General features: G+C 40.7%; 1 pseudogene; it reads left to right on the top strand.

The window, feature by feature from the left end:
* LOC115435385 (myocyte-specific enhancer factor 2D-like) overlaps positions 1-17,234 on the top strand; it is a 64,875-nt pseudogene extending 47,641 nt beyond the window's left edge.
* The last annotated feature ends 8,622 nt before the right edge of the window (positions 17,235-25,856 follow it).

Here is a 25,856-nt window from a genome sequence, read left to right as displayed (position 1 = left end):
GTCGTGCTTCAATGATGTAAAGGTCAGATAAATGTGACCTGGACGTTCAGACTGAAGTCACATTGAAAAATATCAGATCCTTATCAGATTTACCACATATGAAAGTGGTCTGGGTCAGATTTAGGAGCACATACGAAAGTGGTCTGGGCCAGATTAGTGCTGTTCAAACTGCCTCTAACAGATCAGATACAGATCATATATGGACACATTTACCTGAGGTCTGAACGGAGCCTGAGTTTAGTTACATTAAGATGTCACTGTCATCCCATAGACCTGAATATACTTCATAGAAAATAAATCAATAAAAATCAATAATACATTTGACCAAGGCTCCGTCAGATTCAAAATGAACAAATCGGTTTAGTTCTTCACTGTCTGCTTTTTGTTTTTAACCATCAGTTAGTGTTAACACTGCAAACTGCTCCAGTCAGTGCAGATGTTTGTTTGTTTTTTTGGTTTTTTTTATTTTAGTGTAAGAATGTGACTATAGAAAAAAAAGTAAATGCCATATAATATTTATATTATAGTATGTTACCTTTAGAAATAATTGATATGTTAAAGCTGCGGGAGACTTTCGTCACTAATTTTTCATCCAGTCTGTCCAACCTCAGTCATATCCTCAGTATCATGAATCTGTTAGCCTGTTGGTCATTACTCACCTGAATCTCTTCCCTCATGGTGAACAGATTCTTAGTGCCATCCACCAGAAACAAACTATGTGTTTACAAACAGAGCCAAGAGGGAACTCGGGCGTCTGAGGAATTTTGACACAACGTGCATTGTGGGAAGCGGAGGTTCGCACAGCCACCTGACAGCAGCAGTGGCAGTGAAACCATATGTTATATGGATGAAACAAACATGACGCGGAAATGGCTGAAACGCATTAATGGCTGATACACAGAAGCAGAGCTCCACCTGGCAGTGGCAGCTGCAACAAACACAACGTGGAAATGGCTGAAACGTGGAAACAGCTGGAGCTCCGCTTCCCTCCAGCCGTTTGCATGTTTCAGCCATTTCCACGTTGTGTTTGTTTCATCCATATGATATCATATGGTTTCACTGCCGCTGCCAGGTGGCTGCACGAACCTCCGCTTCCCACAATGCACGTCATGACAAAATTCCTCAGATGCCCGAGTGCCCTCTTGGCTCCGTTTGTAAACACATAGTTTGTTTCTGATGGATGGCACTAAGAAACTGTTCACCATGAGGGAAGAGATTCAGGTGAGTAATGACCAACAGGCTAACAGATTCATGATACTGAGGATATGACTGAGGTTGAACAGATTGGATGAAAAATTGGTGACGAAAGTCTCCCGCAGCTTTAATGTTTTGTACGTATCAAGTGGTTACAGTACTTTATAAGAAAATGTTGTTGACGCACAAAAAACATCATTAATGAACTGTGTTTTTGTCTCTTTTGGTCAGTTTATGTGTTTTTGTTTCTGCTTGGTCAGTTCATGCCTCTGATTCCTCCAACTAGTTAACCTAGTCTAACTAGTTTAACTAGTTGGAGCTTTGTTAACATATTTTCGTGCTTCACACATTTCCAAATGAGATGGTCTTTATTATTTTGGTTTATCTAATAGCGAAACTACAACTGATCAAACAGAACAGTTAGCATATCTTGATGAAATTTAGTTTTTCAGGGAAAAGAATCCAAAATAAGTCGAACATGTGTGTGTTCAGTCAAACTAATGTGTAAACCTCAGAGACAGAAGAAGCTCCTCCTGTGATACCACGGACCCATCTGCATATTCACTTTGTTCATTGTGTGAGAGCTTGTGGAACAGTTCGACTTCAAAGGTCTCCATTAATATGGATTAGATCTGATTAATATTGATGCTCCACAAAGTGGTCTGATGCTAAACACTCCCCTCCCCCTCCCATTCTGTCTGTTCTTCTCAGAGTACCAGCTGACCAGTGCAGATCTCACAGCACTCCAGACGTTCACACCACCGGGGCTGGTGCCTGGTAACATGGCTGCCTGGCAACAGCAACCGGCCATCCCCCAACAACAGCAACAACAACAACAGCAGCAGCCGCAGCAGCAGCCGCAGCAGCAGCAGCTGAGCCTGGCATCCATCAGTAACTTAGTGTAAGGACTTTGTCTTTATTGTCAAAAGGCATCACAAACTTCCAGCAAATTCATCCATATCCTTACAATAATGGCCTCTGACCTTTGACCTCTGTGCATATACATCTGATTCACCGGTATCTACCAGTTAAAGCATGTCTGATGTATATGTAAGTCCTTTATTGAACCAAAGACACAGCATCACCAGCAGCAGTCCAGTCATCTCCATGGTGACCTAGATTTCCCCCCCCCCCCCCCCCCACACACACACACACCTGCTCAGCTCTAACTCCCGCTGGAGTCCCAACCTGATTTAGCTCCTGGTACCAAAGCGAGGTATGTTCCACACAAAGACACTAAAGTGGACTGAAGTTCCATTTGTGTTTAAATCTGGACTAAAACAGGTGATTTTCACTGATGTGTTCATGTGCCTCCGTCTGTGTTCAGCTCTAACGTAGGGTATGAACACACTGAGGACACCACACCTTCAGCAGCAGCATCATCTCTCTGAACTGCTTCATCCTCCAGGGGGTCGCAGGGGCGGAGCCTATCTCAGCTACTATTGGGCAAACGTGTAAAGCATTTTCAAGACAAATGAAAACCGTGAAAATCCCACAGACATATTAGAAGTGGACATATATTACATATACGTATATTTAGACATATATATTAGACATATACATTATATTAAACATATATATTAGACATATATTAAACTATACGTATATTAATCAACATATATATGTGACTTATATATATTAATAACATATATATTAGACATATGTATTAAACATCTTCAAAGAGGTTCATATTAGCCTCAGTCTTTACAAATCACAAATGTTTCAGTCACCAAAATGTTGAAGCCATTTCTGGACCAGAACAAATATACATTTGACTCATGTTGGAGTAACTTGGGGGGTCTACAGCGTATTACAGGGGGAGAGTTTTAAATAATTATATGACTGAAGGAAATGAAGGCTATCACATTAAAACAATGATGACCAGGGCTTCTTTCTTTATCAAACACCTAAAGTGGCCAAAATATGGGAATACGTGACAAACTTAGAGGAGTTTCAGGTTTACTGATTGTCTTTTAAATCCACAAAAAGACTTCAAAGCTGTATTTTCTAATTTTTGTGTTTGGGTTTGGATTGAGATTAGGTTTTGGTTTGGGTTTAAGGTTGGGGTTTGGGTTTTGGTTTGGGTTCAGGGAACAGATCATCCATTTATCCCCAGTCTCAGTGGTTTTATCCACAGACACAGTGGTTTTATCCCAGTCTCAGTGGTTTTATCCACAGACACAGTGGTTTTATCCACAGACACAGTGGTTTTATCCACAGACCTGTGGTTTTATCCACAGACACTAGTTGTTGAACGCCTCCTAATGAAACCTCTGCAGAGTCAGTGTTATTTTCTCTCCTTTTCTTAGTGTTTACAGGTTGTTGACAGGTGAACTAGTTGTGTTTGTGTTCATCTCATCTGAGCTGTAGATGGATGAGTGTGTAACAGCCTGTTCTTTGTTTTCTCCACAGCATGTGGGGTGCAGACAAACCCAATGCAGACGTGGTTAACTCTATCTCCAATCTCGCTGCTAACTGGAGGTGAATAACATGACGGCATCTAGTGTTTCTCAGCTTGGTCGTGTTTTTGATCATATTTAAAGTTATGCACCGTTGGCTGGTTCTAGACTAGAGCTGACATGACAAACTAACCCAAACCCATAACAGAAGAGAAGGTATTGGATTGGTCCTTTTGAATTGCGTGTTTGTTTGTTGGCGGTGATGCCTGTTGTTGCTTTGGTGTGTTCATTGTGTTCATGCTTTTCTCCTGTTTTGAGAATATGTCTTGGTGTGTGGTTGGAGGAGTTTTCATTCCACCTACAGCTTAGATCTGAAGCTCTTTGTCACAAAGATAAAGATGTTCCAGTGTGACAGCAGAAGCGCTTCACTACCAACTCACATCAACACTAAACCATCACAGCTGTGCATTCAAGTTGTACTTTTCAGCCATTTAACTGTCATTTAACACTGTCAGCTGACAGTCACACTGCAACAGTCATGTTAGCTTTAACATGTTAGCTTTATATATATATATATATATATATATATATATATATATATATATATATATATATATGTATATGTTATAATATGTGTGTGTGTGTGTGTATATATGTATATGTATATATGTGTATATATATGTATGTGTATATATGTATATATATGTATGTGTGTGTGTGTGTGTGTGTATATATATATATATATTATATGTGTGTTGTGTGTGTGTGTGTGTGTGTACATACTGGCCCTATATACATGCAATGTTTTACTTTTTTTTTAAAAATGAAATATGAGGCCTAAACCCCCTCAGTCAGATCATCACAAAGACTGGCTTTATGTACTGGTTCTGAAGTGGACCAACCATCAGCCACCTCCTCTACATGGATGACATCCAGCTGTACGCCAAGAATGAGCGGGACATTGACTCCCTGACCCACCTCAGTGGGATCTACAGCAGAGACATGGGGATGTCATTGGACTAGATAAATGTGGGCGGATGGTATCTAGAAGAGGCAAGGTGATCACAACTGAAGGGGTTGAACTACCTGAAGGGAACATTACAGACATGCAGGACAGTTACAGATACCTGGGGATCCAACAGGTAAATGGTAATCCTGAGGAGGCAGCTCAGAGGTCAGAGGTCACAGCCAAATACCTCCAGAGGGTAAGGCAGGTCCTGAACAGTCAGCTGAACGGCAAAAATAAGATCCAAGCCATTAACACCTATGCCCACCCAGTGATCAGATACCGATACTGGAATTATATCCTGGATATCCACTGGAACAGATACAAGAACTGATATCAAGACAAGAAGGTTCCTTACCATAGATGGAGGGTTTCACCCCAAGTCCAGCATCCTGAGGATGACCACAAAGAGAAGGGGGGGGGGGGGCTAGTAAGAGTCAGAACTACTGTCCAGGAGGAAACAGGAAACCTCCAGGAATATGTCAAGAAGATGGGACCCAATGAACAACTGATAAGTGAATGCCTCAGACAACAAAAGCCCAGTAAGGAGGAGGAGCCAGAGGGGCTATCATGGAAGGACACGCCCCTGCATGGCATGGACCACCAGCAAACTGAGGAAGTGACTGATATGGAGAAAACAAACCAGTGGATGGAAAAGGACTGGAAAACAGAACAGAGGGACTACTGATGGACCAGAACAGGACCAGAACAGGCCCTGAACACCAGAGCAATAGAGGCCAGGGTCTACCACAGCAGACTAGACCCCAGGTGTAAGTCTGCCACACCAGACTAGACCCCAGGTCCAGGTAAGGCCTACATGGTGCTGCATAACCAGGTAGAGGACATAGTATACAGGACCATCTGTACCCAGTATGAACTGGAGGTCCCAGGGTGGGTGACACCCCCAAGGGTGACAGAGAACAAACAGGCCCAGATCCTGTGGGACTTCCAGATCCAGACTGAGCAGATGGTGATGTCCACTCATCCTGACAGTGGAGGTGGAGAAACATCAGAAGACAATGGTAGAGATAGATGGAGCAACAACAGAAAGAAAGAACAGGAGAAGATGGAGAAATACCAAGAACTGAAAGAGGAGAGAGAGAAATGTGGGTGTGAAGTCAACAGTGGTATCAGTAGTGATGGGGGGGGGGGGGGGGGGGGCACTAGGGCCACTGACCCCCAAACTGAGAGGATGGAACCAGCAGATACCAGGAATAACATCAGGGATCTGAGTCCAACAGAGAACAGTCCTAGGAACAGAGAAGATCCTGAACAGAACCATCAGGCCTCTGGTAGAGGACCTGAGTCTGAAGGAGGCCCCGCCCATGTGGACCAGAACACAGGTTTATTTTTTTTATACTGGCCCCACATTCACCTTTTATTACCTCCACCAAGGAGGTTATGTTTTTGCCGGCATTGGTCTGTCTGTCCGTCTGTCTGACTGTGTGCAAGGTAACTCAAAAAGTTATGGACGGATTTGGATGAAATTTTCAGGAAATGTTGATTCTGGCACAAGGAACAAATGATTAAATTTTGGTGGTGAGCACTGATCTGCCTTAGCGGAGGTCTGCATTCTCCGAGTGCTTTTCTAGTATTTAAAGAAGTGAAATATGAAAGTGTGCCTTTGAAAAACCTCTCAGTACAAGTGTTCTTCTGTTTAGTACAAGTATGGGATGACAAGTATAAACAAGTGATGCCGGGCACAACAAACCCCGCCCCTCACATGCGTGTGCTGATGTCAGCATAGACATAGACAGCATAGACAAATTTCATCCATTCTATGTAAATCGGAAAAAAAAGATTTTAAAAATTAATGTAGAAAAAATTTAAATTTGACCTACTTTTCCCAAAATGTCATCACATCTGTTCTGGGTCAGTGGTAATCTATAAACCCAGTTAGGTCTGAATTCCACCAATAGTTTTACTGCTGACCTCTGCCAAGGCAGATCAGTGCCCCCCCCCCCCCACCTCACCCCACCCCTGATCACCACCAAAATTTAATCATTTGTTCCTTGTGCCAGTATCAACTTTTGCTGAAATTTTCATCCAAATCCGTCCATAACTTTTTGAGTTATCTTGCACACGGACAGACAGACAGACAGACAAACCAACGCCGGCAAAAACAGAACCTCCTTGGCGGAGGTAACAAACCGAACCACAAACAAAACCTTCAGGGGGGTAGTTAAATAGAGTAAAGAGTAGCTTTTATGTCCATATTAAAGATGAAGAACACACCTGTCACAGCTGAGACACATTTGTTTTTCACTTTTAAAAGTTGAACACCTTCCATGGTTTGTTAATGAACGCAGGTGCAGTGTTTGGTGAGACCTTTCCTCCAGATCTAGTTCTAGATCTGGACCACACAGATCAGTTCAGCCTGGTCAGAGACGGATCATCCTTTTACACAACAGTCCAACGTCTGCTTCACCACATGTTCTTTAGTAGAGCTCACATGTTTCAGTGATATGAAGACTGTCAGAGGTTGGAGTGATGGTGGGTGAATGCTATGGGTGTCAGGCCGCGGCAGCTTTGATTGACAGCTCGGTCTTCTGCTGACTCCGACATTCAGAGCTTTTAGTGGATTGAACGAAACACAGACTGTCATGAGGATTGACTTACACTAGCTTTAATAGCTACAGTAGCTAATATTAGCATTAACGCATGAATTCATTGATTGGATTGTAGCTCAGCAGAGGATCAGTGAGCGCTAATGAGTGTGTTTTCACATCGGGTGAAATGGACCGAACTGTCATCAAACACAACTGTACATGTTAGTGTTTGTCAATAATGAGTCCTGTTCATTTGGTTTGATGCATCCCATGCTCTACTCTGTAGTCCATCATGAGGCTTGTCCTTCTCTGCACATACGAGTGTCAAAAACCAACCTGCTCACATGACGGAGTATAGCAGTAAACACAGCCAGAGCGGGAAAATGTGAAATATAAAGTTAAATGAAGGACAATTGGACTGGACATGGATCTGTACGAGCTACCAAAGAACAAGTGGTCCATGAACACTGACATGTGGACACAAATGGAGGATCCTGACCTGATCCAGGGTGGAGGGGATCAGCGCTATTTGGACCTGAAACAAATATACATGGTTTCATCATCACTGACAACCAGGGTCCAAAACTAGGGCCCAGAACCAGCTGATCCAAAGTGCATTTCCAGTAGAGCGTGGACTGACCCCAGTGAATATATGCATGATCTACTGGGACTGAGGAGATTTACTGAGTCTAGTTCAGATCCAGTCCTTTATCCAACACAGATACTACTGCTGTGGACCAGCAGGGCACCACTGGATTCTGGGAAATTAGGAGATTTATACCACCTGTTTTTAAATTACGACATTATTCTGCTAATATTATGGCTTTATTGTCGGAATATGACGACTTTAATCTCATAAACGAAATGACATTTTTGCTGAATTATGAGTTTTTTTACAAACTACGACTTTATTCTCATAACATTGTGATTCTTTTTGTATTCGACTTTATTCTCATAAAATTACAGGTTTTATATCAATATTTTATGACTTTATTCTCGTAGTGACCAGTGTTTTTATTTTCTCATGTGGTCCTAATACTCCATCGTAGCTTTATTCTCCAGTTCCCCGTATTTGTAAAACTAGGTTGTCCTCAGTTTCAGTTAGTTTACTAATCATGTAGGAGCACAAGGTTCAGAATCACAAAATGAAGACAAAAACCAGGAAAGATCTGATCATGAAACCAAGAGCTGCACTAAGAAGGAACGTTAGCCAAAACAACAGGTCATTTAAGGTCTGATTTTTACCCAAAAATATAGCATAAATGAATGTTAGCTGACACCGAACAGGATCCACAGATCTAGGTTTGGTTTCCTGGATTTGTGGATCCATCTCCTTCTCTTTTCTTTGTCTTTCGGTGTCTGTAAAATGATAGCTCCCACTGCTTGAAGAACCTGTTCATACAATGAGTCTCACAACAGCTCTTCCCCATTTTTTATTAAATATTGTTCTTCAGATTAGACAGTATGGAAGCCAATGCTGTCATTCATCTCCCTCTTTCTGCCACTCAGTGGACGGAACCGTGGTGACTTTCGCTAGCGGTGACGTCACATGCAGACCCTTTATACATTCCACAGCCATTAAATGGAAAAAAAACCTATAGATGTTCTACCTGTAGATGTGTGAAATTATTTCAGTGTTTGTCATGTTCTAGCCACAAATAGTTTAAAGTCATTTTTGGTTTTAGTCCAACGGCCTGAAGGTTCGATGAACTGATTAGGTATCAGGTTGTTCTCCTCCGTCTGTAAACAATTTTCAAGGAACTTCTTCTCCAAAAACGTCAGCCAGAATCAAGTTAAATTCATAGCAGAGGTGTCTTTGGGGTAAGGGTCTACCAATTTGTTCAAAGAATTGGGAATATAGATTTTTCAATTTTCTTGAATTTTTAAAATGGTTCCAAATCTCCATTTGTTTATAATAGGACATAGTTTCACAGTGCTGTAACTGTAAAACAGTTGAAGATATTGATATAATTTTTATGGATAATAGATAGGAAGGCACATATGGGCTTTCATTTGGTGCCATGACCTTTGACCTTGAGTGACCCTGAAAAGGTCAAATGAATGTTAATTAATGTCTTTAAATATGCCGTTGGACTACAGGAGCCCTGGTCCTATTTTGAAGTTTTCTGATGAATGGAGTTAGAACCAAATCCAACACGTTGGGTTTGTTTTGTCAGGAGGCGTACACAGTGGGAGGAAAGTTGGTTTTGTTATTCGACTAAAAGGCTAGAATAGTTGCAATGTTTCACCTTAATTACCATGACTGTAGCACCGAATTAGTTTTATAACCACAGTAATTTCATCGATATGTAACGTTGCTCCTTCAAAGCGTCTGTTTTTCTGTAACTTCGTACATGATCAGCTGAACCAGCAGGTCATGAACAGAAACATTGTTCATCTGTTGACTGTGTGAAGACATTTGATAGGCTCATCAGTGTTGGTTTTGACAGAGCTGTTATTTAGTTTTTATATAATGACGTGATCTGTACAATCGTTCTGAAAAACTGATCGTTTGAAAAATTTGAAAAAAATTCAGATCACCCTCATCTTCATCTTTTCAAAGAATCCATCCTGAGTCTTCTACATAGAAATCAGTACATAGTCACTGTTGTCATGGATACAGCTAATGGAAATAGTCATTAACTTTGTAATTAAGTCAGTAGATGACCACTTATCGCACAAATCAGCCAAACTTAACATTAAAACATTAGTACATATGAATATTGCATTTTTATTTAGTTTGTAAACATTAAATAGAAAACAGTGGGGAGGACGTTGTGTAACATCAGCTCCTCAATGACGTTTGTACAAATATGGCTAAGAACTGCAGTGTCGTTCAATCTGACATGTGAGGAGTGGTTTGGAATGATCAGCTGACTGTCACAATAGAATGATCAGTGTTTGAACTAAAAGTGAACGTATGCTTGTCCGTGGTCGGAGGCAGAATCCTCCGCATCAGATCCAGGCCTCAGTGTTCAGGGCTGTTCTGCTGGCATCAGTCACTCACCTGCTGACTTGGCTGTTTTCACATCGCCATAGCAACAGCATCCCTGTGGTCCTGTCATCCAGCAGTCGTCTGACAGCAGCATCACAGCCTAATGAAGTGAGTTATGGGATGTGACGCAGGAACGCATGTGGTCAATGGAAACACGAGTCAGAGAGGAAGGAAACACACGGACCGCTGATGTCTGACCAGAACTCAGGGAACAGTAGAGATACGTGCTATGACACATTTGAACGTCCCCAAAGGGCAGATCGCAGTGACTGGGTTTTTCAATTTCACATCTACTGCGTTAAGCCGAGGAGAGGGAGACGACCAGAGCGCACTCCAAATAACATCTGTCGACACCGGCAAAGGAGCGAGTCACAGCCAGTGTCCAGGAGGAGCCTCAGTGACAGGCCCCGCCTCCAGACAGCCTCAGTGACATTGGCCGTTCTTCAATATCAAGTTGCAGAGTCCGCTCTTGGTCAAAGCAGTCCCAGAGGTGGGACTTCCTGTTAACTCCAGTCTGTAAATGAACAGCTGATCCTGGTGACCTTTGACCCTGTCTCTGCTGTATTTACTCCATCAGCTCCATAACATATTTACTCATATCAACACAGCGTCACTGATTTGATTTCAGTACATTTGTACTAGTATTTACATGTCATTCATACATTTTGTATATTTTTCTAAACGGTCATACATTTCATTGAATCCCATATGATATAATACAGGTGTATTCTCACTTTTCTGCCTCCCGCTCGCGTTCTAACATTATATCACATTATCTCGTTACAGTCATCTAATTAATTAAACATTTCGGAATTCAGTTTCACTGAAGCTGCCGTTCCATTCCAGAGTAACATGAGTGCATCTTGGGATGTTTTCCCAGCCAAGTCTACACCAGTCACCACCAGTGCATCCTGGGTTTAAACTAGCAGACCAGAACAACATGTGGGTAGTCCATGTGTTGTGGTTTATGTGAACTTTGAAATGGAACAGAACTTGGGCCACGACTGATGATGTTTCACGACAACAGAAGAACAGACAAGAACACATATTGAGAAACAGCCAGCTCCACCTCCAGCCAGCCTTGGTGACAGGCTCCACCTCCAGCCAGCCGTTGTGACAGGCTCCGCCTCCAGCCAGCCGTGGTGGCAGGCTCCACCTCCAGCCAGCCATCGTGGCAGGCTCCGCCTCCAGCCAGCCTTGGTGACAGGCTCCGCCTCCAGCCAGCAGAGGTGGAGGAGGCTGAACAGTTGACCTGTTTGGGGACAGTCTGAATCTGCAGTCATCCAGAGGAGTTAGCACAGTTCATTCTCTGGACTCCTGGGAACGTTTCACCCGGATGAGTGAGGGAGGGGTCATCATGAAGTTGAAATGATTATAGCTCTAAGTGTTTAAAAACTATGGAAACTCCGATTCTTCAGTGCCTTTACTTATTAATGGTACAAAAATCAAGCAGTTCTTAAACCTATACTTGAAACTTAATTGAAGCGAAGGAGAAATCCAGTGAAATGGACTGAAACTCCTGAATAAACGTCCATATGAGCAGGTTGAAAAAGATGAAGACAAGCTCCAGACATAATGAAGTGCTCTGGTTTCCTTGTATTTGTGCAGTAAACACTGTGTTGAATACACAAACAGGTGAAGATGAGACACTGAGTGGACAACCAGTCCTGACATATGCTCAGTTCTTCCTGATGACACTAGTATTTCCTGCGGACTGTTCTCAGGTTCTACACTGACGTACCACGGTTTGACTGCAGCAGGACTAGGGCGGTTTCATAATGGGAATAAAACAAACAAATATGTCACTAAACTTGTTTTAAATCTTGTTAACCTCATGGTCCATTTCCTTTATAATACTACACATAAATGTATTTAATTTTTAATATGATATTTTGTAGTTTCTTCTTCATACCACATGAGGGCGCACAAGTACCACCAGTACTGCATGAAGCAGCATTTGAGAACCAGGAGTTAGGTCTGAGATGCATGGATTATGTTTAGTGTATATATAGTGTATGTACAGTGTATATACACACTATACGTTCTCTGTATGTACACTATATATACACTATACATACACTATATATACACTATGTAGTGTATGTATAGTGTGTATAAATAGTGTATATACAGTGTGTTAGGACATTAACAGAAAAGCCAGTTTGTCGTTGTGTTGACGTCTGTGTCACATGTCGTTCTTTTGTTGGAGTCGACAGGTCGTGTGTTCTTCTCTCTCTTCCATCATCAGCTCCAGCCTTCATTCAGCTCATATCTATACTCTCATTTTTCTACATGAAAACATGGAGCACAAGGTAGTGATGTGTGGATCAGCAGACCCGGGTCGGGTTGGTGCGGGTTCAAAAAATGTCCCTTTATTTTTGGGGTGGGCTAAATAATTCCACAAAAGCAGACTGAAAAAAAACCAAACCCGACTGGTGCATCAGTAGGACAAGAACAAGACCGAGCACCACCAACACTGAAGAACACTGTGGACACACAGTGGTTTGGATTATTCTGCTCAGTTAGTTCATGAATGCGCTCTTTTCTCTAACATGCTGTGTGTCTGAACCTTTTCCACCTTTATGTTGTTCACTTACATTTAACAGATAATTCCAGGTGTTAGTCTGTGTTTAGTTTGGTTCAGTGTCTGAGAAGGACTGTTGATGCTTTTGTCTTTTTTATTCTGCTCTTTACTGAACATTGTTCATGTTCCAGTGAACGTTTGTACAAGTTGTTCATTGTTGATCAACTGTGTGTCTGTTGTTCCTCTGCTGTCAATGTGATGATGTGATGATGTCATCATACGACGAGTCAACTGGACTTTGATTTTATTGACAAATAAGTCTATCTGAAAAAATCTGAAGTCACTAATGCCCTAATGTGTGTATATAATGTTTATAGTGTATATATAGTGTGTATATAATTTATATACTATGTATATATAGTGTATATACAGCTTACATACAGTGTATATATATATATATAGTGTGTATATAGTTTATATACAGTGTACATACAATGTATATATAGTGTCCTCTGTCACCATGTGCTATTGTCTGTCTTGTTTATGACTCGGTCGTCTATAGGTTGATTATATTAAAAATAGGAACAGTTGAGGTGAAGGTACAACCACCTGTTGGATGGGCTCTGTGTAATTTGTGCTGTCATATGATATCTGGACCTGTATAATTACAGGTTAGTCTCATGCTAACTCGTCCTTTTCCTTCAGTCTCTGAGAACATGAGTCCGTCTTGACTGTCCATGTTCATGTGGTCTGTCCATGTTTATGTTTATGTTTATGCATTTGGCAGACGCTTTTTTCCAAAGCGACTTACAGGGGAAAACTACGGTAATCAAATCACTCAATCAATCAAATTTTATTTATATAGCGCCAGATCACAACAAAAAAGTTATCTCATGACACTTTATATATAGAGTTGGTCAAAACCAGACTCTAAGCCAATTTACAGAAACCCAACAGAATCCTCCAGGAGCAAACACTTGTGACTGGTGACAGTGGAAGGAAAAACTTCCCTTTAACAGCAGAAACCTGGAGCAGACCCAGACTCCTGGAGGATGGCCGTCTGCCTGGACCTTGATGTTCATGTGGTCCGTCCATGTTTGTGTGGTCTATCCATGTGGTCTGTCCATGTTCATGTGGTCCGTCCATGTTCATGTGGTCCGTCCATGCTCATGTGGTTCTGCTGGTCTTTGTCTTCAGGCCGGTGGGTCCGGTTCCTCAGGCCGCGCTGACCGTCAACACCAACCCCAATATCAACATCAAGTCTGAACCCATCTCTCCAAACCGGGACCGCAGCACCCCCAGCTCCACCCCCAGCTCCAGCAGCGGTGGAGGCGGAGGCCAGGGACCAGCTCAGGGACAGGGTCTGGTGTCCATGTCCTACCCCGGGACCCTGCACCTGGAGGGGGGGGGCCAGGGCCGCTCACCCCTCCACAGCCTCAGCAGCAACGGCAGCTCGTACGACGGCAGCGACCGGGACGACGGCGCCCAAGGCGGAGGCGGGCCCCAGACTTTCACCCCCAGGCTGGTGCCTTGGCCCCGCAGCCTACCGTGGTCCTCCTGAGGCCCCCCTCTGCTGAGCCCCAGGACCAGGATGGGACCAGTGTCAAGAGAATGAGACTGGACGCCTGGGTCACATGAGGAGATGACGGGTGGAGGGTGGAGAGGGTGGAGACATGGACGTATGGATATGTGCACGCCCCCACCAGCCCTCAAACCCCCAACTCCTGTCCTGCTCATGCACACACACACACACACACACACACATACACAAACACACACTTTGTTTTATTGAACAGAGGTAAATGTTGGGTCATTTAAATGTTCGATGGAAGGTTGTATCTCTAATATCTAATATCTGCAGACTTTTCTCCATGTAGACCTGTTTTTTTTCAGACTTTATTTCGCTGTAAACCTTAGACTCCATATGTTCGATCTGGAAGATCTAAAGCCACGGAAAACTGTCACAAGACTCACACACACTGGGCGTCAACATCAGAAATTCATGACACAAACTTCCTTCTCCTTATTTTTATTGTTGTTCTTCAAACAACCACATTTTGAGCCCGTTTACACGACCATCAAAATCCGACAACTGCACGTTTACAGTCACTTCAGAAATGCGATAATGGAAAAACCCTGGTTTACATGTTTACGTCCATTATTTAATTTCTTTCAGAGTATGTATGTACATTATGACGACAGATGTACACTTCCTTTCATTTTCAAAACATCCGGTCTTGTCTTATTACTATGGCAACACCTATGGTGTCACCGTTAGCTGTCCTAATGTGGGAGGAGCTAATAAGACTACAGAATAGGTCACATGTTGCTGCTATCCTTCATTTCATTGTTTGTTTACCTTTTTCCTTCAGCTCACACCGTCGCTGTGTAACTTCTGTTCATATAGATTTTATTTTCTACAGATGTTAAAAAAAAAAAACTAAATAAATCAGATGAACCCGTTTACATGCAGGAAGACATCGGAGGATTGGGGAGAAATGTAGGTGTGTTAATGTGATTTCTCCTAATCAGATTACTGCTGTAATCAGATAAAGTCGATCACATGATCCTGTTTACATGATCAGTAATAATCAGATAATGATCAGAGTATTGATGTGGATGTAAACAGACTCTCATCTAAAATCTGATGAATTTACCAGACAGTAGACACGATAAAGAAGAATACCCTCTCCAAAAAACATTCAAACATGCTAATGAAGACATGCCCCGTGTTTTTGTATTTGACTGTAACATCATTTACTTCTGGTCAGTAAAACACGCAGACACAACATAAATGTGTTACAACACACCTGTTTTCATATTACATGTGTGGACACACAAAAACACACCAAATACGACAAATCACAAATTCAATCATTTTGTGTAACGTCACCTTCCTAAAAGAACTGCCTGAGTCTTTTTTTCAGATTTTTCAGGAAACGTTAAAAAAAAAAACTGAACCAGAAATAAAGTATTTAATGATTTAGGCAAAAAAGAAATGACTGGCAATTATTTTAGGAAGGTGACAATAAGTTAAATTCATGTGAATAGGTTGGTTTTTAATATGTCCCTTCAGTAACACACTCACACACTCTCACACACACTCGCACACTTTCACACACACACACACTCAGTGGTGGTACATATCTGACTTTGCCCACTTGGACTATTTGACGTGTTCTCAGATGAGCAGAATGACTATACCAGCCTCGGTTTCCCAGCATGCCTTGCGTTTGGTTAAGAGCAGGTGTTGTTTTGCGTCTCCTCTCTGTGGGTGCTTGGTCCTGGTCCTGGTCCTGGTCCTGGTCCAGTAGACGTGGATCCACCCATGCTTGTGTTGCTATCGGTTGTTGTTTTTTTGGCTGTTTTTCTCTATTTAAAGTGTGACTGTTTGTCTGGACTGTTGAGTTGGATTTGTTTGTGTTGTTGTGGAGACTCTAAACTCTGAACTCTGAACCCTTACCTCCTTTCCCAGCGGCCGAACGCTCGAGGTTTAGATTGAACCTATATCTGCAGACTGCGAAGTGTAGAACCAGGGATGTTTAATGGAACTGAGGTCAAAGACTGTTTTATTTGAATCAGGGATGAGCTGCAGCAGCTCACACACACATATACACACACATACACACACACACACACATATACACACACACACACGTACACATACTGTATGTTTGCCCACATTTAGTCAAACCCAGACGCTGAGAATAGTGTGTTAGTGTGTGTGTGTTAGTGTGTACATGTGTATGTGTGTGTTTGTGTGTGCTTGTGTGTGCTTGTGTTTATGTGTGTACATGTGTATGTTTGTGTGTGTGTGTGTGGGTGTGTGTGTGTGTATTCAGATGTGTTACCTCCACCTCTTGCTCTTTCACTCCAGTTCTTCGGTAACTGTTCGTTCTCAGCGTCGTCCTTCAACACGTTTGATGCACAAAGCTGAAATTATTTTTCTGAATCATTTGGAATGAATTTAAATAGCTTACGTTAAAATGTGTGTGTGTGTGTGTCTATGTTTACACACACATACACACATATGTATCTAGATCTCCTCATCTTGTGGCCAGAGCCCAGGGAACTGTGGTCCTGAAGCAGCAACAGGGACCGGACGGTTCAAACTGTAGATGTGGATCATCCTGACAGACGACTGGACTGTCAGTGGATCAGCTGTTTCCACTCTTATTTATTCATGTATATAAAATGTAGATGAGCGAACAGAGGGTGTTCTAGAGGCACAAAGGGAGGACGGAACTGCAGTGGAGGAGCGCACTTTACTTTAACCCCCGTTTAAAACCCCCCCAGTTCACAGAGCCCACCATGAAGCAGCCTCAGGTCCAGGAGGGTTGGACTGTATGTGTGTGGATTAAACCGACCACGGGCAAAACAGGAGCATCAGCAACAGTTACACACACACACACACACGTTAATGCCTTAGTTCTGCCTGAACATATTCTACAACTACAACAGGGCTGTCAAACTCATTTTAGTTTAGGGGCCACATACAGCCGAATATAATCTAAATTGGGCCAGACCAGTAAAATAATACAAATAACAGGATAAGAACTTATAAATAATGTCAACTCCAAAGGTTTTTTCAATGTTTTTGATTGAAAAAAGTTAAATTCCATAATGAAAATGTTTACATGTACGAACAGTACTTGAACACAACTTGAACAAATCTGATCAACCGGAAAATTCTTCAGAAAAATGAGTGCAATTTGAACAATATTACACCTTAGTTTATCATTTATACATATGCATCACAACTTACAGATCACAGTGGATCTACAAATACACACAACATTTAGTAACAGGCAGAGTATTGGTAAAACTCCACATACTTCTCTTAAGAAATTTTCGGTTGTTCACATTTTTTGTAAAAGGCTAGTGTGTAAATGTAAACATTTTTGTTTAATATAAATTTTTTACACTAAAACAAAGAGAAAAATTTGCCTTTTTCGTCATTTTTAGGTTATTATGATAGCATTTTACTGCTCTGACCCACTTTAGATTCAATTGACCCTATATGATTTGAACATCCTTAATTGTTAATATCTTCAGTGTAATTTCAGCATTTCACACATTGATCCCAGGGACCAGATTGGACCCTTTGGCGGGCCGGATTTGACCCCCAGGCCGCATGTTTGACACCTGTGGACTACAAGACCAGTTTTTCCCCCAAAAAACATCCTAATGACTGTTAGTAAATATGGAAGGTGTACACGAATGAGCTGATTAATGAAATAATTTCATTAACATACAGTCCACAGGTGTCAAACATGTGGCCCGGGGGCCAAATCCGGCCCGCCAAAGGGTCCATTCTGGCCCCGCGGGATGAAAGTGCAAAAATGAACCTGAACAGTCCAGGTTGTCCAAATCCTTTTGGTTCAGGTTCCACATACAGACCAATGTGATCTACAGTCAAAATAACAACACAATAACCCATAAATAATGACAACGACTAATTTTCTGTGTTAAAAATTATGTCGAAAAAATTTAACTGAAAAAAATAACATTACACTGAAAATATTTACATTTACAAAACAATTCTTTCACAATAAAATGCAAATAAATACATAATTACAAAGATGAACAACCTGAAATGTGCAATTTTAACAATATTCTTCCTGTTACTAAATGTTTATGTAACATTGTGTGTAAATGTACATGCATAAATAATAAGTCGAGGCAGAATATTGTTACAATTGCCCTAATTTTTCAAATAAAATTTTTGTTTTTTCAGGTTATTCACATCTTTTTGTAAAATGTAAATATTTTCCTAATTTAATTGTTTTGGGTTTTTTTGTACTAAAACAAAAAGAAAACTTGGATTTGTCATTATTTATAGGTTATTAAGTCATTATTTTGATGGTTCTGGCCCACTGCAGATCAAATGGGGCTAAATATGGAACTGAACTAAAATGAGTTTGACAGCCCTGATATAGTGTGAATTCTCCAGGAGTCATGGTTTGGATGGGGGGGGGGGGGGGGCTGTTGGTTAAAGGCTGTTGTTGAATACACTCATGCAGAATAAGACATTTAATGACAAAAGAGTCACTATGTCACTGATATTTACACTAATGAATAACTGGGGGCGGCTGTGGCTCAGGTGGTAGAGCTGGTCGTTCAATAACCGAAGGGTTGGCGGTTCGAATCCCGCTCTGTCCTAGTCAGTCCGTTGTGTCCTTGGGCAAGACACTTCACCATGCCTCCAGTGCCACTCACACTGGTGTATGAATGTTTGGTGGTGGTCGGAGGGGCCGTAGGCACAGATTGGCAGCCACGCTTCTGTCAGTCTGCCCCAGGACAGCTGTGGACACAGATGTAGTTTACCACCACCAGAGGGAGAATGTGAGAGCGAATGAATAATGGGTCAATAATGTAAAACGCTTTGGGTGTCTAGAAAGGCGCTATATAAATCCAAACCATTATTATTATTATAATTAGAACATTGTGAATATATGTACCTTTATACAAAGTATTAGTAATTTCTTTTTTTTTTTTTTTTGGGGGGGGGGGTAATTTATTTCTTGATATAAACCAATCAGATCCTTTTTTGTGTGTGTGATGGGTACAGCTATTTAGGAAAAAAAATGAGAGCTGTGAAAAAGCAACAAAAACTAAAAGGCCTTTTAATGCGTCAGTCATCCACATATTTATTCATTCGTTCGTTCATTCATTTTCTGAACCTGCTTTATCCTCACTAGGGTCACGGGGGTCACTTGGAGCCTATCCCAGCTACTTACGGGCGAAGGCGGGGTACATCCACATATTTATTTGATATTGTATCATTAGAATAGACTGTAGTGGTCACGTTTAATTGATGTTTCACAGCATTTAACTGCTATGATAAACAATTTATTTTGATGTCTGGTCACTGATCAATAAGGAGATTAATTACATAAAAAGAGTCAATTCAGTGACAAAAACACTTCTTTTGAAATGTCATGACATCAGTGTGGGGTGGATTACCGTTACAAAGTCAAAGATGCTTTTATGAATATTTATTAATAAGTTAGAATGTAACCAAATGGAACTGAACTGAAAGTGCAGATGGTGTCGTCTCTAACACATATCTGTGCGTCTCTACACCGAACACAGAAAAACTCACACCGCAGCCAAGGAGGGTCTGAACTACAGGTGTTCTTCGATTAAAAGCCACGTGTTCCTGTTTAAAAGAGCCGTCCTTTGTCCCTGCAGAGTTAGACAACGCAAAGGTCTGAAATAATGATAATAAAATAATAATAACAGGCACTGGAGGAAAAACTATGAAGGACGGAACGTTTGCACTTGATGAAGCCCAGTGTGGACTCAGGGTTAGCAGAAGAAACAGCAGAACGACTGCAGATCTGTGTGTGTGTGTGTGTGTGTGTGTGTGTGTGTGTTTTTGGTTAAAGCACCGTCTGGTCAAAGCTGTAGAGCGGGGGTGTCAAACATGAGGCCCGGGGGCCTAAACCGGCCCAACAAGAGGTCCAATCTGGCCCATGAGATGAATTTATTAGGTCTAGAAAGAACACTGAAGACATGAACAGTCAAGGATGTCCATCTCATTTTAGATCAGGTTCCACAAACAGACCAATATGATCTAAAATAAAATAAATAAAATAACATAATAACCTGTAAACAGTGACAACTCCAGTTTTCCACGTTCTGGACTAGTTTTTTTCTTGTGAAGTAAAACTTGTCCAGTTGACAACTACCAAGAAGAACAATGACCTGACGAATGACAAACTGTTCTAATTTTAGTTCCAAACTCCACATTTTTAACAATATTCTGCCCTTTTACCAAATGTTTGTGGAACATTGTGTTTAATGCACATGTATAAATGATAAGTTGAAACATAATTTTGTTAAAACTGCACTCATTTTTCTTACAAATTTCTGTTTTTTCAGGTTATTCACGTTTGTTTTGTTTGTTTTTTTTGGTAAAGGATAGTTTGTAAATATTTTCATAATTTAATGTTTTTATTGCACTAAAACAAAGAGGGAAAAGTTGTCATTATTTACAGGTTATGATGCTGTTACTTTACTGGTTCAGCCCACTACAGACCCAACTGGGCTGAACGTGGCCCCTGGAAGAAATGAGTTTGACCCCCCTGCTTTAGAGGTTTGACCTGTCAGTCAACCACAGCTGTTAATGACTACCTCCAACATCACTCCCCCCCCCCCCCCCCCCACACTACCTCCCACATCACCTCCCCACACTATCTCCCACATCACCCCCCCATGCTACCTCCCACATCACCCCTCCACACTATTGTTCACACACACCCACTACCCTCCTCCCCTGTCCTACTCACCCACTACCTCCCACATCACCCCCCCACTACCTCCCGCATCACCATCCCCCCTACCTCCCAGATCACCCCGACTACCCCCCCAATTCTACTCACCCACTACCTCCCACATCACCCCCCCCACACTACCTTCCACATCACCGCTCCCCCACATCACCCCCCCCCACACACACCCCCTCCATTACTGATCCACTCAGAGGACAGAGCTGTTCCGTCCGCATGGAAACCCTTTGACTGTTCGACTGTTGTCACTGAGCTCAGAACAGAACCGACAGCAGAACCAAAGCCTCAGGTCCAGGTTTATTGTGGAAAACAGTGGTTCGGAAGCGGACACACATTAGTGGAGCTGAAGCCAAAACAAGGGCAATCACCAAACAAAGACAATCGCCCTGAAAAGGAATGAAAAACAGTGTTCCAGCCCGCCACTCCAGAACATGTATGATGATGTTCAGAAGTCCGACTGACGTTCCAGTGTTCTTTTGTTCTGGTGACGGTCTGTTCATTCTGTTCTGATTGAAATCATCGAACCGCAGCGATGGTACCGTCACGATGAGATAGAAGTCTGTGTTCATTTTGTGTAGGTTAGTCATCTGGTTTTATTTGGAATTTGATTTTGTTATATAAAAAAAAAGAATCTATAGATCTTCATTTTTATTCTATTTGGGAGACTTTTGTATTTTTGCTTCAGAAAGGGTGTTACTAATATTGCACGAGTTTTACACCATGAACCGACACAAGCTTAGTGGCATTAGTGATGAGCGTGGCCGTGGACGGAGTCAAATATGAGTCCAATGTCCAAACGTCCACACGTGGTGGGGTGAACCGTGGGGTTAGAGGACAGTGGGACACAATGATGTCAATGCATGGGCGTTCAAAAAACAGAGTCATATTCTAGAAAATCCAATGTAATATCAACACAAAGCCACAGTACATCACACAAATAGATTTAAGGAAAAAAATGGAAATTCAAGAAAAAAAATAAGAATTATAGGTAATATATTGTGTTTGGCTAGTCTGCTTTTTTGTTGTAAAGATAATTTTATTGTTGTTTTTTTTGGAGAATGATATACAACTTGTGTATATTTTCATATTTAAAGTATGCACTGATATGTTATTACAAATTCTATACTGCTTTTACAAAAAAAAGTGTTTGTTATTGTACCAAAGTATCCATTGGTCCCCTCTTAACCTCCCCTTTTTGCGTATGTTTTATATATTAAATAGATGAGTTGACCTATAAAATGTTTGTCTTTGTCATTTTTGCCTCTGCCTTTTTCTGGTGCGTTAACATGTTTTTGCCACCAGATGGCGTCTGACTGTAACTACAGGACATGGGCTGATGCTGGAATGGTGTCGGAGCTGAAGATCTGACCTGCAAAGAACAGTTACTTTACAGGAAACCAACCTGGTCCACCACTGAAGGATTTAGAGGAAATAAAACCTTTTTTTTCCACAATATTTTTATTGGTATTTAAGTTTTATATTGCAAGATACACAAAGTAAATAATAATATACAGGGTGGGGAAGCCAAATTTACAATATTTTGGGGCAGGGATTGAAAGACAGTGTATGACTAATTAGTTTATTGAAAGTCAGGAGAATTTATTTGCCACAAGAAAATGTCCATAATAGAAAATGTTTTTATTCTATGTGTCCTCCTTCTTTCTCAATAACTGCCTTCACACGCTTCCTGAAACTTGCGCAAGTGTTCCTCAAATACTCGGGTGACAACTTCTCCCATTCTTCTTTAATAGTATCTTCCAGACTTTCTGGTAATAGTTTTGCTCATAGTCATTCTCTTCTTTCCATTATAAACAGTCTTTATGGACACTCCAACTATTTTTGAAATCTCCTTTGGTGTGACGAGTGCATTCAGCAAATCACACACTCTTTGACGTTTGCTTTCCTGATTACTCATATGGGCAAAAGTTTGTGAAAAGGTATGGATAATAGTGTTAGGTATGATTATGACATCAGTATATGTTTGGTTTCAAAACAATTGACGTAGTGCCTGCTGAGAAAAAACAACTAAATGTTCATTGTAAATTTTGCTTCCCCACCCTGTACATAACGAACATGAATCAAAACAACATAAACACTCATACACCCATTCACCCCATGTAGACGTGCACCAAATTATATATAAATATATAATGGCTAAAATTTCCTTGGGGGGTCAAATGAGTGGGCATTTTTGTCAAAAATAAAAAACAGTTGTCATAAAGTCATAGAAGTGTGTGTAAATAATGCTAATCCATTTGTGCACAGACTACTGATATTCTTTGACAGTGGAAGCTCTATTTTCATAAATATTGGATTTGGAATAGCACGTGCATGTGAAAACTTTTGCTGGTGGACGGACATGACATTACCCATGATGCTCTGGTCAGTACCAGTACTTTATTAGGAATAAACTTATAGACTTACTATTGCTAATTCTCCTCTTAACCCTAAACCTAACCCTGTGAAGTCCAGACTAGATGAGCATCAGCTGGTGCATCAGCTGGTCAGAGCTCATGTCTCAGACAGACGCAGACACTCAACAGGACACAAACAATACACTGTGTCAGGAGGTCCAGTCATACGTTCAGAGCAGTGGCCAACACCCCCCCCACACACACACACACACACACACACCACCACCACCACCACCCCGTTTCCTGTTCATGAACGATGGAGGCAGACAGACGACAGGACAAATGGATGTTTACACGTCTGTCACATCAGTTCCCTTCAGACTGAAACCACTGTCAAACATCTGTTTCACAATGAACTGAGAAAAGACAGATGATATGATATGATATGATATGATATGATATGATATAGAAGGTATGTATGTAGTAGTAGTAGTAGTAGTATATCCACTGGTAGTACTAGTATTAGTAGTATTAGTAGGCGTAGTATTAACCGTTATGAGTATTTGTCCTAGTTATTGGTAATTAGTGTAAACCAATAATTATAATAATAATCTGTAATAATCTCCACCACAGAACTCCCTTTTGTAACGGCTTTAATGTGAATAAAAAGTATAAACTAACATCATTTGCACTTGTTTTTTTTTTTTTTGTTTGTTTTTTTATATAACTGAATGAGGAAAAAACTGAAATCCTGCTTGTTGGCCCAAAAGCAAAAAGGGAAATGCTGATGAGTAGGATGGGCAAACTCACTTCCTGGATCAAACCAGAAGTGACAAGTCTGGGAGTCATTATAGACTCAGACTTAAACTTTAAGTCCCACATAAAGAAAGTCACTAAAACGTCATTCTTCCACCTCAGAAACATAGCCAAAGTAATGCCGGTTATAAATGGAAAGGATGCTGAAAAACTGGTCCATGCTTTTATCTCCAGCAGACTGGACTACTGTAATGCACTCCTTACAGGTCTCCCAAAAAGCAGCACAGACAGACTTCAGCTGATTCACAACTCTGCATCTAGGTTATTAACCAAAACCAAGAAGAGAGAGCACATTACTCCAGTGTTGGTTTCCCTGCACTGGCTACCGGTAACCTACAGAATTGATTTTAAGATACTACTCCTCACGTATAAAGCTCTAAATGGAACCGGACCAAGTTACATTGCAAACTCACTGATCAATTATGTACAAACTAGAACACTGAGGTCATCAAACGCAGGGTTACTAGCGACTCCCAGAAATATTACAAAGAAAATGGGGGACGCAGCCTTTACTAACTATGCACCAAAGTTCTGGAATACAATTCAAAAAGACATTAGAGAAGCCAGTTCACTGAATATATTTAAAACCAAATTAAAAACATTTTTATTCTCATTAGCCTTTGAAAGGAGATAAAAATGGGGTCACAATTCAGGAACCAGGAATGTGTGGTTTTTATTTTTATTTTATTTTATTGTATTTCTGTTTTTATTTTTTATTTTATAGTATTTCAAATTTCATCTTATTTCTTGCACTTCAAAAATTCTATGCATAATCAAATATTTTAATGTGCGCTGTTTTTATATTTATTTTTATTTTATTGTATTTCTAATCAAATCTCAATGTATTTTAATATTGTATTTTTTCATTCAATGTGAAGCACTTTGGGCTACAATTTCTGTATGAAAGGTGCTATACAAATAAAGTTTATTATTATTATTATTATTATTATTATTATTATTATTATTATTATTATTATTATTATTATATATACAGCAAGGATGTCAAACTCATTTTCTTTCAGGGGCCACATTCAGCCCAGTTTGATCTCCAGTGGGCCGGACCAGTAAAATAATAGCAGAATAGCCTATAAATAATGACAACTCCAGATTTTTTAGTGCAAAAACTAACATTACATGATGAAACTATTTCTATCCAAAACAAAAAAGATGGGAATAAATGGAAAAAACTGAAATTTCTGAAGAAAAACAAGTACAATTTTATCAATATTATGCCTCAACTAATGATTAATACATGTGCATTACAGATCAGATCTACCAAGACACAAAACAGGCAGAATATTGTTAAAATTGCTCTTATTTTTCTTTAGATATTCCAGGTTGTTCATCTTTGTTCAGATTATTGACATTTTATTGTTAAAGGATATTAGAATTTAATGTTCTTTGCAATAAGTCAAAGAGAAAAAATTGGTGTTGTCATTATTTAGAGGCATAATGTTATATTATTTTTTTCACATTAAATCAAGAAGAAAATTTGGAGTCATTATTTCTAGGTTATTATGCTGTTATTTTTGAGTTTGATGCCCTTGACTGTTAACATCTTCAGAGCAATTTTTGCATTTCACACTTTGTAAATTCATCTCGCGGGCCAGATCGGAACCTTTGGCGGGCCGGTTTTGGCCCCCGGGCCGCATGTTTGACACCTGTGATATACAGAGTGTGACTTTTTTAAATCAAGTCCATGGTCACTCCTAATCCTTCTGCTGG

Source organism: Sphaeramia orbicularis, chromosome 16 (genome assembly GCF_902148855.1).
Source record: "Sphaeramia orbicularis chromosome 16, fSphaOr1.1, whole genome shotgun sequence".
Taxonomy (NCBI): domain Eukaryota; kingdom Metazoa; phylum Chordata; class Actinopteri; order Kurtiformes; family Apogonidae; genus Sphaeramia; species Sphaeramia orbicularis.
Note: the sequence above shows the minus strand (reverse complement) of the source record. Positions and strands in the feature narration are given on the sequence as shown.